The sequence below is a fragment of the Protopterus annectens genome, chromosome 7.part0 (genome assembly GCF_019279795.1).
Source record: "Protopterus annectens isolate FY-2018-M chromosome 7.part0, PAN1.0, whole genome shotgun sequence".
In the NCBI taxonomy this organism is placed as follows: domain Eukaryota; kingdom Metazoa; phylum Chordata; order Ceratodontiformes; family Protopteridae; genus Protopterus; species Protopterus annectens.
This window is the reverse complement of record NC_056739.1, coordinates 258,829,877-258,846,009: the sequence shown is the minus strand read 5'-3', so window position 1 is coordinate 258,846,009 and position 16,133 is coordinate 258,829,877.

Below are 16,133 nucleotides of genomic sequence, written 5' to 3'. Positions count from 1 at the left end.
CTTAGAAATCGGGATACTATTTCACTTGATGCCTTTTCTTTCCACTTGCTAATGGTTTAAATATAAGTTTTTGCTGTACCTTACTTGGTTTCTGAGCTTTTGAACTGTGGCAGTGTTGGGTTATTGTGTATACATTACCTAAATCATCATTGTCTAATGAGTATAGGGAATAATTAAGTAAAATGTCAACTTTGTTTATTGGAATATGCAGTTCATCTATGTCCTAGCAATTTCATTGAAAACATTACTCTAAAATTAAGCATTAAAACCATCAAAATAAGACATTTGTAATATTAGAGATGACTATTAATACTCAGTGATGTTATCAAAATAAATTTTTATCTCTTTAGAGATATGCAAATAGTGAATATCTGCTGAAGTCTAGTTTGCATAGAAACATAGATAAATCATTCTGGTGAAATTTGACTTCTTCAGATGTTAATTGCTCAAAATGCTTTTGGCTGAACGTTCTTGCTGAAGGAGATGAATTAAGTCCAACAATGAGGTATAAAGAAGGGTTATTATGGTTGTAGTTTGTGTTCTGTTTGGGGTATAGAGAATATTGCCTTTAAAAATAAATATTGAGAATATTTATGAGCACTTTTGTGCCATTTGCAGTTTCAAAGAATTTTGCTTCAAATCATTGTTTTCACTTTTGTTCGTATTTATATGAGGATTTAAATAGGCAATTTATGATAGAATCATGATTGATAAAATTACCAGGATCTTCAACAGTCAGTTGTCTTTCAAAATGAATTTGGTTAAATAAAGTAAGAAAATGTTCTTTTCTTCAAGGTGCCAACATCTAGATGTAGTGAACCTTGCAGAAAAGGTTTTAGAAAAGCACCTCGCAAAGGGGAGCCTGTCTGCTGCTATGATTGCATCCAGTGTTCAGATGGTGAAATTGCCAACCAAAGTGGTGAGGAATGTTTAACTAATAAATAACAGTGCCATGATCTCTCTGCTTTTCATATAAATTATAGCATTTTTAAAATGCCATTAGAGTCTTACTTTCCTAAAAAGGGATATTGTGCAATGAATATTTCTGTATTATGGAAAAAAAACTGTAAATGTCAAACAGGGTATTGCAGAATCACGGTTTCAATTTTTATTTTATATATATATATATATATATATATATATATATATATATATATATATATATATATACATATATATATATATATATATGTGTGTGTGTGTGTGTGTGTGTATTTTTTTAAATCTGTTTCATTTAATTAATCACAACAGCAAGCAGAAGGCTATGATTCCCATAATAAGATGATGATGATAACCCATCGTCATATACTCAGTTATGCCATGTAGAAATCTACCACTTGAACTCAGAAAGATATGCCCTGTTTTAAATTATAGTTCATGACATAATAGATAGCAGGCATACAATATATATATATATATATATATATATATATATATATATATATATATATATATATATATATATATATATATATATATATATTTTTAAATAGTTACAGTCAGAATTTTGTATCAGCATAATTTATATTGTCATTCATTTACTTTTGTTAACTGGGTAAGAGAGATGGTTCTTTAACCATTTTCAATCACATCCTAGGTGCCCAGGAACAATTGCAGACTAGTATATAATAATGTACATAGAGTGATTATAAATTTATAGACCTGCATGCAATTGTATTTACAATGCTGCTGTACAATATGAAGATAAGCAATATAACATGGTATCATGTCATAGTATAGCTGAGATAAGAAGTAGTGATACTGACAAGATGCATTATATTTCTCAAAGAGTTAAGTATAAGCAGAGTAAACAACATATTACTGTTAATAATGAGAAAATGCAAAGGTGTAAAGATAGCTACGGAGCAGTTTATAAATATTGGCATATATTTGATGCTGTCACATTTGATTAATATGGTTTAAACTGTTGTCAAAACAGAGAGTGTTTAAAGATTTACTATACTGGCAGGTGTTGAGAAAAGGAAGCAGAACTGTTTGACCCCAATGCAGTTGGAATCATTTTCATAATAAAATTCACATTTATTGTCTGTGAGAATATTTATTGGACAGTTTGATCCCGGATGTTTTGACCCAGGTCTATTTGATCCCAATTAAATTTAATAAAAGCATTTTAATACTTAATATTTTCATTAAGAATTCTAAATAAGGATTTAATATACTATTTAACATTTTAATATGTAAATGTTTATTTAACATATTATTTAATATCTAAATATAATTAATTTAATAGCAATAGTTTTTAACATGTTAACAATGAAATCAATCATGAATTTTACAACTATCTGAAGATTAATTCAGCACATGTGAAGTTTTATTCAATTTTATACATCTAATTGTTATTAAAGCTGGTTTTATTCTCCAGATAGTGTTCAGTTTTTTTTTTTACTTTGCTAATGTGAGTTCTCTATGATTGTACCAGGATACAGACCAGTAATGCAAATAATATTTTGTTCTGTTTAATAACAAGTTATTTCCAGTGCATTTATGCGTGATTGTCATATGTTTTCCCTATTCTTGATGAGTGTTACAAACTATTATAAAGCCCCGTTAACTAGGTCGTAACAGTAGTATCAAATCTGTATTCAAAATGCTACAGATATTGAGATGGAATATGTTAATGTAGGGGTCAAAACATCCCATAAAAAGCATTGACATCCACAGTGGCTGAATAGTAATCATTTTGCCACTCCACTTCAGTCAATGCTTTGTACACCAATATTGATTTAAAATGGGGTTTGGAGTCTATTTGGAATATAATGGGTGAAGGTGCATGTACTGCTTTTGTGGTTAGACTTTTGGAATTTTGTCTGACACATAATTATTTTGTGTTTGAGAGTGAAGTTTTTTTACAGAAGAGAGGAACTGCCATGGGTGTACCATATGCTCTGTCCTATGCAATTCTTTATATGGGGTAGTTTGAAAAGAGATTCATTTAGAATACTGAATTTTTTAGAAAGCGTGTCATCTTACATAAAAGGTTTATTGATGATTTGTTTTTTGTTTGTAGAGGTTGCATGGGTGAATTCTCGTTTTTTATGGAGGAAGTAAATAAGAATTTGCATGGGCTGAGATCTTCTTTTGAGTGTCGGAAGAATACCATAGAATTCCTTGACGTGGAATTTTATGTGGATGAAGATGGCAAAACTCAGTTTAAACCTTACGAGAATCTCACTGCTGTTAATAACATTTTGCATGCTAGCAGCATGCATCCACCACACCTCATTGGTTCTCTTCCAGTAGGTGAATTTAAGTGTACCCTATATAATACTTCTAAAGACAAATTTAAGAAAATTAAGCTTAATGAAGTATTCGAAAGACTGCTAATGAGAGGGTACAATAGGCATATGTTGGATGATGCAATTAAGAGGGTATGTGGTGGTGAGGGTACGAATAAATGTAGATTTTTGATGTATGAAAATAATGTGGGTTTTGGAAGATATTGGAGGGAGAGTAATGATCTGAGGGACCATCATGGCAATAAGATTGACAAAAAGGACATATATTTTGTTATAAAATATTCCTCATTTTCAGATGTTTTGAGAAAATTGGTGATGGAATCTGGGGATCTTGTTTATAGCGGTGAGCAGTTTGGTGGTTTATTTCCTAAGTATGTCCAATTTTCTTTTGGAAGATATTTAAACCTTAAGGAATTGCTTAATACTAGGCAGGTTGGTGTACATTTTGATAAAGTTGGGACAGTTCTTGTAAACATTGTATAGTGTGCTAGATGGTAAAAAATTTGACAGGTAGCCACATCAATGGAAAACGATATATTTCTAGGGGCAGACCAAAAGAATATTTAAAGTTAGAATTTTAGGGCATCTGGGAGACATCAGAAAGGGGAACATGAACAGTCCTGTTGCTAAGCATTTTCACTTGGTTCATGGTGGATCTGATGAAAGTTTGTTCTTTTGTGTATTGGGTCAACCGTATAATATGAGAGCGAGGGGATTGACTTCATTATGAAGTTACTTAGGTTAGAAAGTAGGATGATTATTAATTTCGGCACACTGTCTCCAAGGGGTCTTAATCTTGAGGTAAATCTAGATATTGAATTAGTAGATGTGTAACTGCACAGTAGGGTAGCTTTGCAAATTGTTATTGTGGTATTAAGAAAGTGTAAGTTGTATTTTGAAAGGTTTGGTATGTGCATAAAATGTTTTAACATGTGAATGTTATAAGGTATATTTTATGCACTTTGTAATATTTATATGGCTGTAAAAAAGTATTTTAAAAATGTGATGTAGCTGAAAAATGTAATGTAACCAATCAATATGGGACATTGTTGTATAAACAGAGCTGTGTGAGATTGTAAGCTATCCTTGAAGGTAAAATGCCGAGGTACTAGATGTATACATAAAGTGAGTTCAGCTCTTAAATCTTGCATGGCTCTTTTTTTTCTGTACAGTTGACAAGTATGCTAGGTGGTCAATAAAATTTATCCTAAATGACAAAATGTATTTGCTCTATATTTTGCAGTTATATAATACTAAAACATTTTTCATTTCACCAAAGCAAGACAAAACTGGATGAAAAATAGTAAAATATTTGTTTTCCTGGCTGTTGAGTGAATACAATGAGTGTTTAATTTGCAGTTTGTCCTTCAAAATTCTGCATGAGCACTATGAGGACAGAAGCAGTTTGGATCATGCAGTGGGCAGACAGCTAGACTTTTGCAGTGTGACATGATGATGCACCATTCCAGGACACAGGCTGAGGAATATACATATTGCACTGACAGCAGAGTTTAACAGCTTGGTACTGTGCACTGCATGAAGTTTAATTGTGAAAAAGAGTAGCCTTCAGACTAGAAAAGAAAACATTTTTAGCCAAAGATGCCCAGTCCCAATGATAAAATAATTTGAGATTGGGTGTCTAACTGTATGTTGGGTGTTGACCCCTTTTACAATGATTTCCATGTGTATGAAAAAGGAAAGACTTGGATATAGTGAAAAGCCTAGGTATTTATGTTGTTGTGTAACAGTTAAGGAAAATAGTTTTGGGTGTGAGAAGTCGGAGGAAGTTAGAGGTTTTTGCTGTTTGTCAAATATGATTACTGTTTTAGAGTAATCAATAATTATTAATTTTCTGGATAGCAGGTAACTTAAGGTCATTTTTATTATTTATTTATTTATTTATATTTTTTTGCCCAAGAGTGTCCGACTGGACATAGGTCCATTTTCAGCGGAGGCCCGGGGAGAAAAGCTCCACAGTTAAAATAAACAGACAATAGTTACATTGGATTACATAGCGATTAACAATTTAACATAGCAATTATTTACCACATATTTACAGATGAAGAACATAGTACATCAGTAGACAACTAGAATCTTTATCTGTGAAGTACATAACAGACATTAACAAATGTTTCAATAAGAAGTTCCTGCTGTATAATAAGTACTAGGCTTATGAGCATCTGCGCTTGCTATAATCAAGGTAGTTAGTGGAGTGGAAAGAAAGGTAGTGGTTGGATGGAGTGGGTGATATTACAATGGGAGTTGCAAGGGCATAGCCAACATGTTTTTATGTGCGGTTTTAGTAAAGTTTTGAAGTTTTAGAGTTTTTTGCAATGCAGAGATGGAGTAAGTCATTTTGTAGAGTATTTTTTGTAATGCAGAGATGAAGTATCCTATTCCATATAAGATAATGTGATAAAAGCTGATAGTGGAGGGAATATGTCAGAGTTTATGTCACTTACAAACATGGAGAGGAGGATGAATCCAAGAATTTAAACTCAAGGAACATCAGCAGAGATGGAACCTTCTAAGATATAGCTGTTTATCAACTAGGCTTTGCATGTTCTTTTATACTGTTTGCTGTTGAACCAATAAATTACATTCTAACTAAATCTGAATAATTTTAGTTTGTTAAGTAGAATATAATGGCTTATTCTTTTAAAAGCCCTACATATAAATATAAAAATATCAAAATATAAAAATTGAAACTGATACACGACCTTTTCCCTTGAAGGTCAGGATTTTCTCAGCTATGATATATTTTGCAGTTAGCATGCTATGACACTTCTGAATCCATGCTAGGAATCTGTTAAAAGTTCATGGGTTGAATTATTAAAAGATACAGCAAGGTGTACATGATGTGTACACCTCACGGTAAGCTTTTGGAATTCAGACAGTTCTACTGCAGTGTTTGTGCATGAAGACATGTGGCGCTGCAGTGGGCTTTCTCCATGGCCATGCCAGGTGTTAATGAGAAAGTCTGGGGGACAGGCATATTAGCATGGCCACTCCTGGTCCCTTGTGGCAGTGAATATGGCCAGAACAAACATGTTCATCCTTCTCAGTAGAGATAAGTGCTGAAGAATTTTGTAGTCAGGGTGTGTGTACCTGAGTGTATGTGATGGACTGCATATGTGAGTGGTGTGTGTGTGTGTGTGTGTGTGTGTGTGTGTGTGTGTGTGTGTGTGTGTGTGTGTGTGTGTGTGTGTGTGTGTGTGTGTGTGTGTGTGTGTGTGTGCAAGGTGACAGTAGGGGAGTTTGTAAAGGAGTAAGTCAGGTAGGGGTGTGTGTATGTGAGAGCGAATGTGAGTGTGAATGTAAGTATGTGCATTTGTGCAAATATATGTGTGGGTTGGGGTGGCTGTTATGCTTTCACACACCCCCAGACAAATGAGCACAGCTTGCAACAGCTGGTTGGGGTGGAACCACTAAACAATAAAGATACCTTTTTAAAATCATGACTGAGTGGCAGTTAAACAAAACAGGGATCGGTGGGGTGGGGGGACCACTAGCCACCAGAGATTTAAACTACTGCCTGACTGTCACTAAACAAAATGGAGATCAGTGGATGGGCGAAATCACTGCCTACCACAGATTTAAACTTGTGCCTGAGTAGCATTTAAATTTAACAGGAAATAGGGGGTGGGCAGAAGCACTTGCCACCAAAAATACCTCTTTAAACTCATGTCTGAGAGGCAGTTAAACACAACAGAGATCAGAGATGAAGGAACCACAAGCCACCAGAGATACATCTTTAGCTAAGTGCCTTAATGGCATACAGGGGGTCAGGAGAACACTAGACAACATGGATTAATCTCACAGTGTGCCGAGTAGCACTTAATAACCCACTTTGAGTTGGTAGGAGACTACTAGACACCAAGTATACTGTGTTATGGCATGCCTTAAAGGCACCTTTTTCAAAAATTAAGGTGCAGAGAACCACTAGACACCAGAGAGATCATGACAAATAAATAAGTTGAAAAGAAAAAAATATAAGTACAAATGGGGGTGGGATTTAAACCATGCACCACTAACACACAAAACCCTTGAATTAATCTACTGTACTAACTGAGGAGTCAGTACAGTTTTTTTTTTTACATATTTAAAGGATCTTAGGCATTACAGTACCTGAAAAATTTCGAGACACATGAGGGAGAGGCAATGTTTAGCATATCTCTCAACCTTATAGCACAACCATAGAGAATGACAAGGCTAACAGTTATTGCACTAGTATGCATTTACTGAAAAATATGAAGTAGGAAATTCATATGTCTAGCATTAATAAATGTAACTGTAATTATCTATGAATTATCAGGGCAGAGGGAGACATTGTAGTTATTCTGACAAAATGGACAGATGTTGGGTATGTGATATGTGTGTGTTTTACTGTGAGCCTGTGTGTAAGAGCATGAGTGAAGGTGCAGAGGTTCCATATAATACAATATGGCCACCAGAGTTAACTATCACAGGAAAGTGCTGATCTGTTGATTGGTGCTAATGTTAGTTAACAGCAATTCACAGACATGCAGATTAGTTGATAATATGCTCTTTCCTCATTGCAGCTAATATGTCTATAAATCGCAAAATGCCGCATCTCAGAAACAGGGCCTTTTAACCACAGCCCTAAATGCAAATGGTAGGGTTCTTAAAAATCCTTATGAATATTTGTTAAACTTTTTTTAGTAGCTGGATATTTAGTAGCTTCAGAGATGTTTGTCTTAAGGCAAATAATAGAGATAGGCAGAATTCTGGCAGTAAATAAGAAGTTGATGTTTTGGGGATAGGAATTATTTGAGAATATTTGAATTGTTGGGGGATATTACTGCCAATAAGTGACAGATGTTAAATGTGTCTGTGATTGGGGGTGATAAGCTAAAAGTCTCTGGATAATGTATGAAATGCTTGGGACATGGGTAAGTTATCTTGTTAATTGTTTCAAGGCTTATCCTGGCTCCTTTTCTTATGATTTCCTTAAAATAGAATGAGGGGGCCAGAGAGATAAAGTCCTTACTGCACCGCATCTGAGTTGTGTTTGACTAGTATCATGGGAGACGGAGGAGAATGGGAGTGAGTGAACATCATCAGCTAACCAATCCTGGATGGACGAAGGCAGTCCAGTCTTACTGTGATAGCGAACAGGGTGAGGCCTCTGCAAGTTGTATATGTATGGTTGGGAAGGTTGCAAATGCAGCAAATTATGCAGACACCTCTCAAAGGTAGCCATTGTGGAGTTCACAAGGTTTCTGTGGGGGTAGAAGTGGATACAATGCTGCACCTGCATTCTTGATCTCTTAACCAGCTCCAAGCATGTGTTGGTTTGAGCCAGAAAGCCTATAATGGATTCATTTGACATAGAGAATGAGGTCAGTTAAGAGTTAAAAAAATAAATAGAAGGCAATGGAAGTGTGTGATGTCATAAGTGTTTCCATTGCACTTATCAAAAAGGGTATGGGAAGTTCTCTGATGCTTTAGCTAAATTTCCCATAGTAGTATAATTACTACCGTTGGTCTTCTCAGAAAATGGACTAGTAACCTAGTGGGTGTACGCTGGTCAATAAAGAATAAAGAATAAAGAATAAATGTACTGAATTGGGGAAAGGAGGATCAAAACTAGCTACTCCACCCTAAATAAAAATATGTGTGAAGCCATAACAAAATGCATTAAACAAAGTGAATTAGCTTGAACAAATATTTGCTGAACATGAACCCAAACATAAGAAGAAACTGTAAAACACAACGGTGTAAGTGAAGTTCAGAAAAAAGAATGTTCCAAACCAAAGTTTGTCCCACTACAAAGAGGGAAGTAATGTCTTTTGAAGCAAACTACCAAACTGGTGAACCCAGAAGAAGGGGTTCATGCCACTCTTATCAGTGCATAGTGTTAGGTGATCATGATGCAGTGTTTGTTCTCACATCAGACATACTGCCAGATGGGGACCAATTTTGCACACTAAAAGCCATATGCTAATTAATTAATTTGTGGGTCAGCAAAGGTGGGACAGGCTGACTAGTGATGTCTATCTCTACTGGTTTGAGTTGTGAAGGTGGAGGCGCATATGGTTGAGTGCTCCCCAATAACTACTCTGGGGTGTGTGGAATGCAATTTTATATCAGTCTTGGAGGAGAATCCATGCCTAACATAAGTGGAGAGGGACAGAGTGATCAAAAGTCTTTAATGTGAGCCTGTCTGGCAGAGTGAGAGAAGTACTATAGAGAGGTATATCAGGAGCATGCTGAAGAGTATGAGACATAACATAGCAAAGAGTACCACTGAGCAATACACAGGCAGGGGTCTGCAGAGCATGAAACATTGAGCACCAGAGAGGTTGGCCTACGACATCAGAGAGGAACTGAACTGTTACTTTTAAAGAGGATACTGGAGCCAAATTCTGAGTAATTTACCTGGACTGAGTTGTACATCCCCTGTATAGTATGTAACTTTAAATAACCTGCACTGCACAAAGTTGCAGTAAATGTATTACAATGAAATACTAACACACTATTAGATGTATATACACTATACATCAAACCAATAATCAAAGATGTAGCATATTATTGAAGGAAGCCAATGCTTATAAATAAATGAACATGAAGAAAACATGCAAATCAGCATATATTAGTACTGAGGACTTTCTTATCTGCCTGAGACTTCATCAGAATAAAATAATCAAGTACACACAGTCATATAAATGCTAAAAACATGACTTGTTAATCAATTTCCTGTCACTTAAAGTTAATTGAACTGATTGTGTCTGTTAAATGCACTCTGGAACTTCCAGTATTAAGAACTGAATTTAAACAATTATTTAAGTGAAATACTATGCATATAGTAAATAAATAACAAAAATTCATCACTATATATAAAAAACATCATCATGAAATAAAAACAAACTATCCCCCAGATTCTGCAAGCCTTGCACGGTGTGCAGGATCAGTGCAGGAGCTCTAGCAGGCAATATGTCTGCAGTGTGATCCAGGGATAGCCTGTAGGGCTGTGCACGAGCACTCCTGCACTAGTCCTCCATGGAGTCAGCCCCTGTATGCAAATTACCCCATTTGCAGGAGAAATCCATGCAAATGAGGTGAATTTGTGATCCAAGAACCTGGAAACCAGCTGTGCAGCACTAGTGTAATCTGCAGAAATGTACTTGGTTAGTAGAGTACATTTCTGCAAATTCCAAAACGAAGCTGTGACAGCTCTAAATATAGGGTGCATATCAGTCAGGAAGCATGCCAATGGCCAATATAAGGCCATTGGCATTGAAAACAGTGCAAAAAATTAAAAAATCAACTTTTATTTTTTTCAAGCCGATCTGGGTTGTTTAAGCTTAGGGCAGTGGTGCCCAAAAGGGATCGGGGGTAAAATAAGAAAATAAACCTAAAATAAGTATTCTAACTAAAATTACTATTCTGCCATTATACTGAATGGCAGGCAGAAGACAAAATGGCCAGTGAGTAGTGGTTGCTAAGGGGGGAGGCTCAGTGTGAGACATGTAATTAAGCATTAGTGAATCCCAGATTTCCCCAGCATGCTAGTCAGCTCAAAACAGTGTAAAAGAAGGAATAGCTTGGTGCAAGCCTAAGAGTTAGCTGACATCATAGGGGCATGTGTCAGGCATACTGTAAGCAGATTTGAGCCCTGTGGCTCAGTATTGCCTTTAGCTTGGCAGAGCTAAGCAAGGGGGTGTGTCAGAGGATGCCTAGCGCTCTTTACATTGTGTAAGTGGGTGTGCGCGCCGGGCACCGCATTTTAAAGGAAAAAAAAAAGTTAAACCAGGAAATAGCAGCTCTGTGCACATTTGAGCACTGTGTTTGTGCGGTGTGCCCCCAGGCTTAAACAGGAATGCAATGGGAAGGGAAAACAGCTGTAGGAAGGTAATCAAGGAGAACTAGCATAGCTGGCAGGTGAAATGTATCAGAATCAGCGAATTACACAGGCAGCAAACCAGCCCAGAACACTACTATAAACTATGCAAACACCTCCCCCTCTGGTTATTCCCACGCTCTACACTTTCCCCTCTGGTTATTCCCACACTCTACACCACCGGTGTATACAAGCGGGGAACTTTTAACAAACAAAACAACAAAATGTTAGGGGCTGCAATAGCTATCATACAACAACTTGTGGAAGAGGCTGCGGGTGGTGAAGATGTGAATGCTGTTGACCAACCCACAGTGAGGAGATGGAGAAGAGTTTACAGACTCAGGGTAACCTACCAGGGGCTACATGAGCAGGAGATAGTGGAGCACTATAGGGTGGACAGGGACCTCCTACACAAATTGTTGAGCTGTGCCGGCCATGCCTGACACACAGAACTAAAAGAGGGGAACCCATCCCAGTGGATATCAAGGTATGTGTAGGCCTAAGAATACTAGCTACAGGTACCTTCCAAAGGCCAACTGGGGATATGATGGGGATCTCACAGGCATCATCATCCAGGGTACTCCACCAGTTCCTGGATGCCATGTCAGCACATGCCAGTGAGCATGTATATTTCCCCAACACCCATGAGGCGTTGGCCAGCAATATGCAACTGTTCTACAAATATCAGAATACCCTGAGGTAGTGGGTGCTATAGACTGCATGCACCTGTGTAACAAAGCACCACCTGGTGAGTTGGGTAGGGTCTATATCAAACGCAAGGGCTTCCTATCCATCAACTGCCAGGTCGTGTGCGATGCCCACGGCATAATAATGAATGTGCATGCTGGCTGCCTTGAAAGCTATCACGATTCCCACATCTAGCATCTGACACAGCTGTATTAGAGATTTGCCAATGGGGACATCCCTCATGGTCACCTAGTGGGGGATACTGGATATGCACTGGAGCCGTGGCTGATGACACCCATCAGAAATGCACACACATCTGAACAAGAACTCCATAATGAGGCACACACACAGACCAGAATCATAGTAGAGTGTGTATTTGGGAAGCTCAAGTCACGGTTCCAGTGCCTGGACACATCCGGTGGAGCCTTGCAGTACTCACCAGCTACATGTAGCCAAATTGTCATCGTATGTGCCATGCTACACAATATGATCCTGTGGAAACAGCTGCAGCAGGAACAGCATGGGGCAGGGCCACACAGCCCCCCCCCCCACCATTGCCAAGACCTGCACAGGCACAGAGTGACTCGGAGGAGGAACAACCTGAGCCTGCCCCAGTAGGCAGAAGGAGGCGGGCCCAGTATGCCCTGGCCTTGGCAAAGAGGCAATGCATAGCACATATAATGACACAGGCGAGACCCAGGGAATAGCACTTCTCTCTGACTCTCACATACAGTAAAAGGGATGCCAAACATGGCACTACCTGTGCTCAACCATGTGTAGGGAGTGTACTATGTGCATCCAACATAGGCAGCCCTGCAGCACCACCCTCAATACTGGGGCACCCACAAGGTAAGTGACTCACACATGCCAGTTAGGGGGGTTCACATACCCAACAACAGTCACAGCCAGCAGTACATGGGGTAAACAAACACAAACAAAGGCTGTGCTATGGCCTCTGAATGATGCCTATGGGTAATCTCCCCCCCAGACCTACACAGACTACAGCAGGTCAGGCAGTGGGACATTTCTGAAGGGTAGGAAGTCAGAAACTAATATGTAGGTCATTCAAAGCTAAGACCTGTAGTACACTGATAGGCCTCTAGTCAGCATGATAGGTTAGAATACAGAATGAAATGGAGTACCTGACATACCAGTACAGTCATAGCAAATGTGTACAAGTGTCAGATGTGCCCCCCCATCCTATGTAGAAATGTAATAACAGTCAGGTGTGCCCCCCAATCCTGTGTAGAAATGTAGTAACAGTCAGGTGTGCCCCCAATCCTTTGTAGAAATGTAGAAATAATCACGTGTGCCCCCCCAATCCTGTGTAAAAATGTAGAAATAGTCAGGTGTGCCCCCCCCCAATCCTGTGTAGGAATGTAGAAACAGTCAGGTGTGCTCCACCCCAACCCTACTTATTTATGTAGTAATGGTCTGGTGTCCCCCCCATCCGATGTACACATGTCATAACAGTCAGTTGTGCCCCCCCCCACAACCCTATGTAGAAATGTAGTAAAATGTATGTGTAAGAATACTACCAGTGGAGCACAGATGCATGGAGGTGGCAAAGGTAGCATGTGTGTGTTAAGTTGGTGTGTGTCCCATATTGTGTGAGAGTGGTCGGTATGTATGCATGTTGAGGTAAGATCTGGTGGCCATTGCCCACTACCGCTGATGACAGGGACAAGTCCTCACAACTGCAGTGCCATACACAATACCCATCAGTATAACACAAGCTAGCAGCAAGCCATTGCAAATGTATGGTGGTAATTTGTATCACCATCTGAAAGACTGACATGGCATGGCTGTTGGGCTAGATATACAAGCAGTACACTGGGGAAAGTACGCCAGACATGCAGTATATATTGTGTCACTGTGAAATGGACACATCCTTGGAAAAGTACATACAGGTATGCATCACATTATCTGGTCTTGTAGTAGGGGATACCGGTGTCATCTGCCAAAACACTCACAGATTACAAAGCAGGTAGGACAGATGTATTGGTAAACAGCTGATGTACCTGCACATGCAAGCATAACTGGAATGTCCAATGCATATCTGTGTGTCAGATGCAAGTAGTGTCCATAGCACACATGCACCTAGCTCATGCAAACACCACCCACAGGCACCTCTCTGGTCATATCCCTGCTGTGGGGAATGGGTACAGTAAGACCCCACCTGTATATGGCAATAGCAGAAGATTGCAGCATGCAGTGCAGTTGTCCCATGCAGGTGTGTCCCTAGCAGTAGGGAGCACCCTGCCAGCATCCACACCACCTGAGCAAGACTGTTAGAAGGTATTGGCATGAACACCTATCACACCTACCCTGTCACCCCAGGGGAATATACTGTATGGTGGTCTGGGACTGTAGGATTGACAGAATGCAACAGCCTGCCACATCTGGCATGCAGCAACACCTAATGCCCTACAGGTGTCTGCCAAAGGCCTGTGTCTCACACATACCAATGCATGTTATATCATGGACACATAACACACTCCACATAAGCCATATGCAAGGCCATGTGGACAAACCACAGTAACATGTCCACCATGTCCCACTGCATGAACTGTGGACCAACACTAACACACACCTATGATGGGGTGATTCCCTTAAGGAAAAGTATCAGAGAATATTTGCATAATGTATGAAAGAGGTTAGAATAACAGAGGGGGGTGGGAGCATTGGCAGCATGGAATGTGCAGGGTCTGACACCAAGCTGTGTGCACACACTATCCCTCGCTGCAAACACATACATGGGTGGCTACACACCTGCTTGTACACCACAATAGAGTAAATGTCCTGACCATAGCCCCTGTCCCTGGCTAACCTGTGCAAATCTGTACAGCTGTGAGGCATTGCCACAGCAAGATATACCTGTACTGTCATGTCAATGGGCGTACAAGTATTGGATTCTCTGCCAGCACTGTACCAAGGTGCTGAACCGGATACACAAACCTAGCACCAAGTATCTGCAGCTCCCACTCCAGAATGACATAACTTACCATGAATACCTAGGTGTCTGCCCACAATAACAGACACAGCTGCAGTCATCCCTGTCCCCCAAGACATCACTGTGAGCAAGAATGTCCAGCTGACAGTACATGAGGACAGAAAACATCACTGTGTATAACAGTACAAATGTCTGAATATCTCTGCTAACAGCAGTCCCATGCAGCTGAAGCAGCACAGACACAATCACTTACAGTACACACTATCCCCTGCACAGTTTGTCCCCATATTGCCAAATGATTGACGGATACCCTGCAGAAACAGTATGCTACCCATAGGTGTACCACACAAAGGTCTGCACTGCAGTACAAACTACCTGGACTTGATCCACACATTCAATACAGATGGCATACTGGGCATGCTCACACACTTAGAGAAATAAAGGCAATGTCAGTCAGCAACATACTGAAAGGTCATAATGGCCATGCTCACACACTTAAACAAATGAAGGCCATGCCTGCAAACAACAGTGGACCAGACATATCTGGCAGTTGCAGATGTTAGTGCAAACACTCCTCAGTATGCACCACTCATGCTTTGCACACACAGTGGATAGGAATACAGACATATGTCCAAGGACAACACACTATAATAAGCCAAAAGTAAATGTACATAGATGTGTGGAAGAGGGTGACAGTGACAAGGAGCCAACCAGGCCTGTCCCACACAGCACACAGCCAAAGGGCTGCAACCACATGAGGGTCTGATGTCACTCACTGTACATACTTTCCACCGCTATCTGTTAGCATTACAGACTATATGGTGCAAGTGCTAGTTGTGCAACATGACTGTACAAGGAAGTAGTCATCTAGCAGCTGTATACACATAGCTGTGGAATATGACCCTGCATGTGCCCGCATGTGGTGTGTCAACCTCTAGATGAATGGGTTATGGCCCATGCACACACACCACCCTCCCAATAGCCCTACTATGACAAGCCTGCTGAGGTCATTCACTGTGAAATACACCTTTGGGGAAGTTGTAGCCCAGTAATCTCCATGGCGTGACCTATAACTGCATACTGGTGTAGTGTAATAAATTAGTTAGGTAGGAGTTCCGATTCCAGACATGGCAACTGTGTGCATGTGTGTCTGTCTGTGTAGAAAGCAATGCTTTTTAGGCTAGTCACACTCCCTACAATTCAAATGCCCTACTTTGGCAAGGCTGCTGATGTCATCCACCTTGAAATACACCTCCAGCAAGGTTGTATCCCAGTGTTCTCTGTAGCGCATCCCATAACTGCATTCTGCTGTAGTGTGATAAAATAGTTAGGTAGGAGTTCTAATCCCAGACTTGGCAACTGTGTGTGTGTG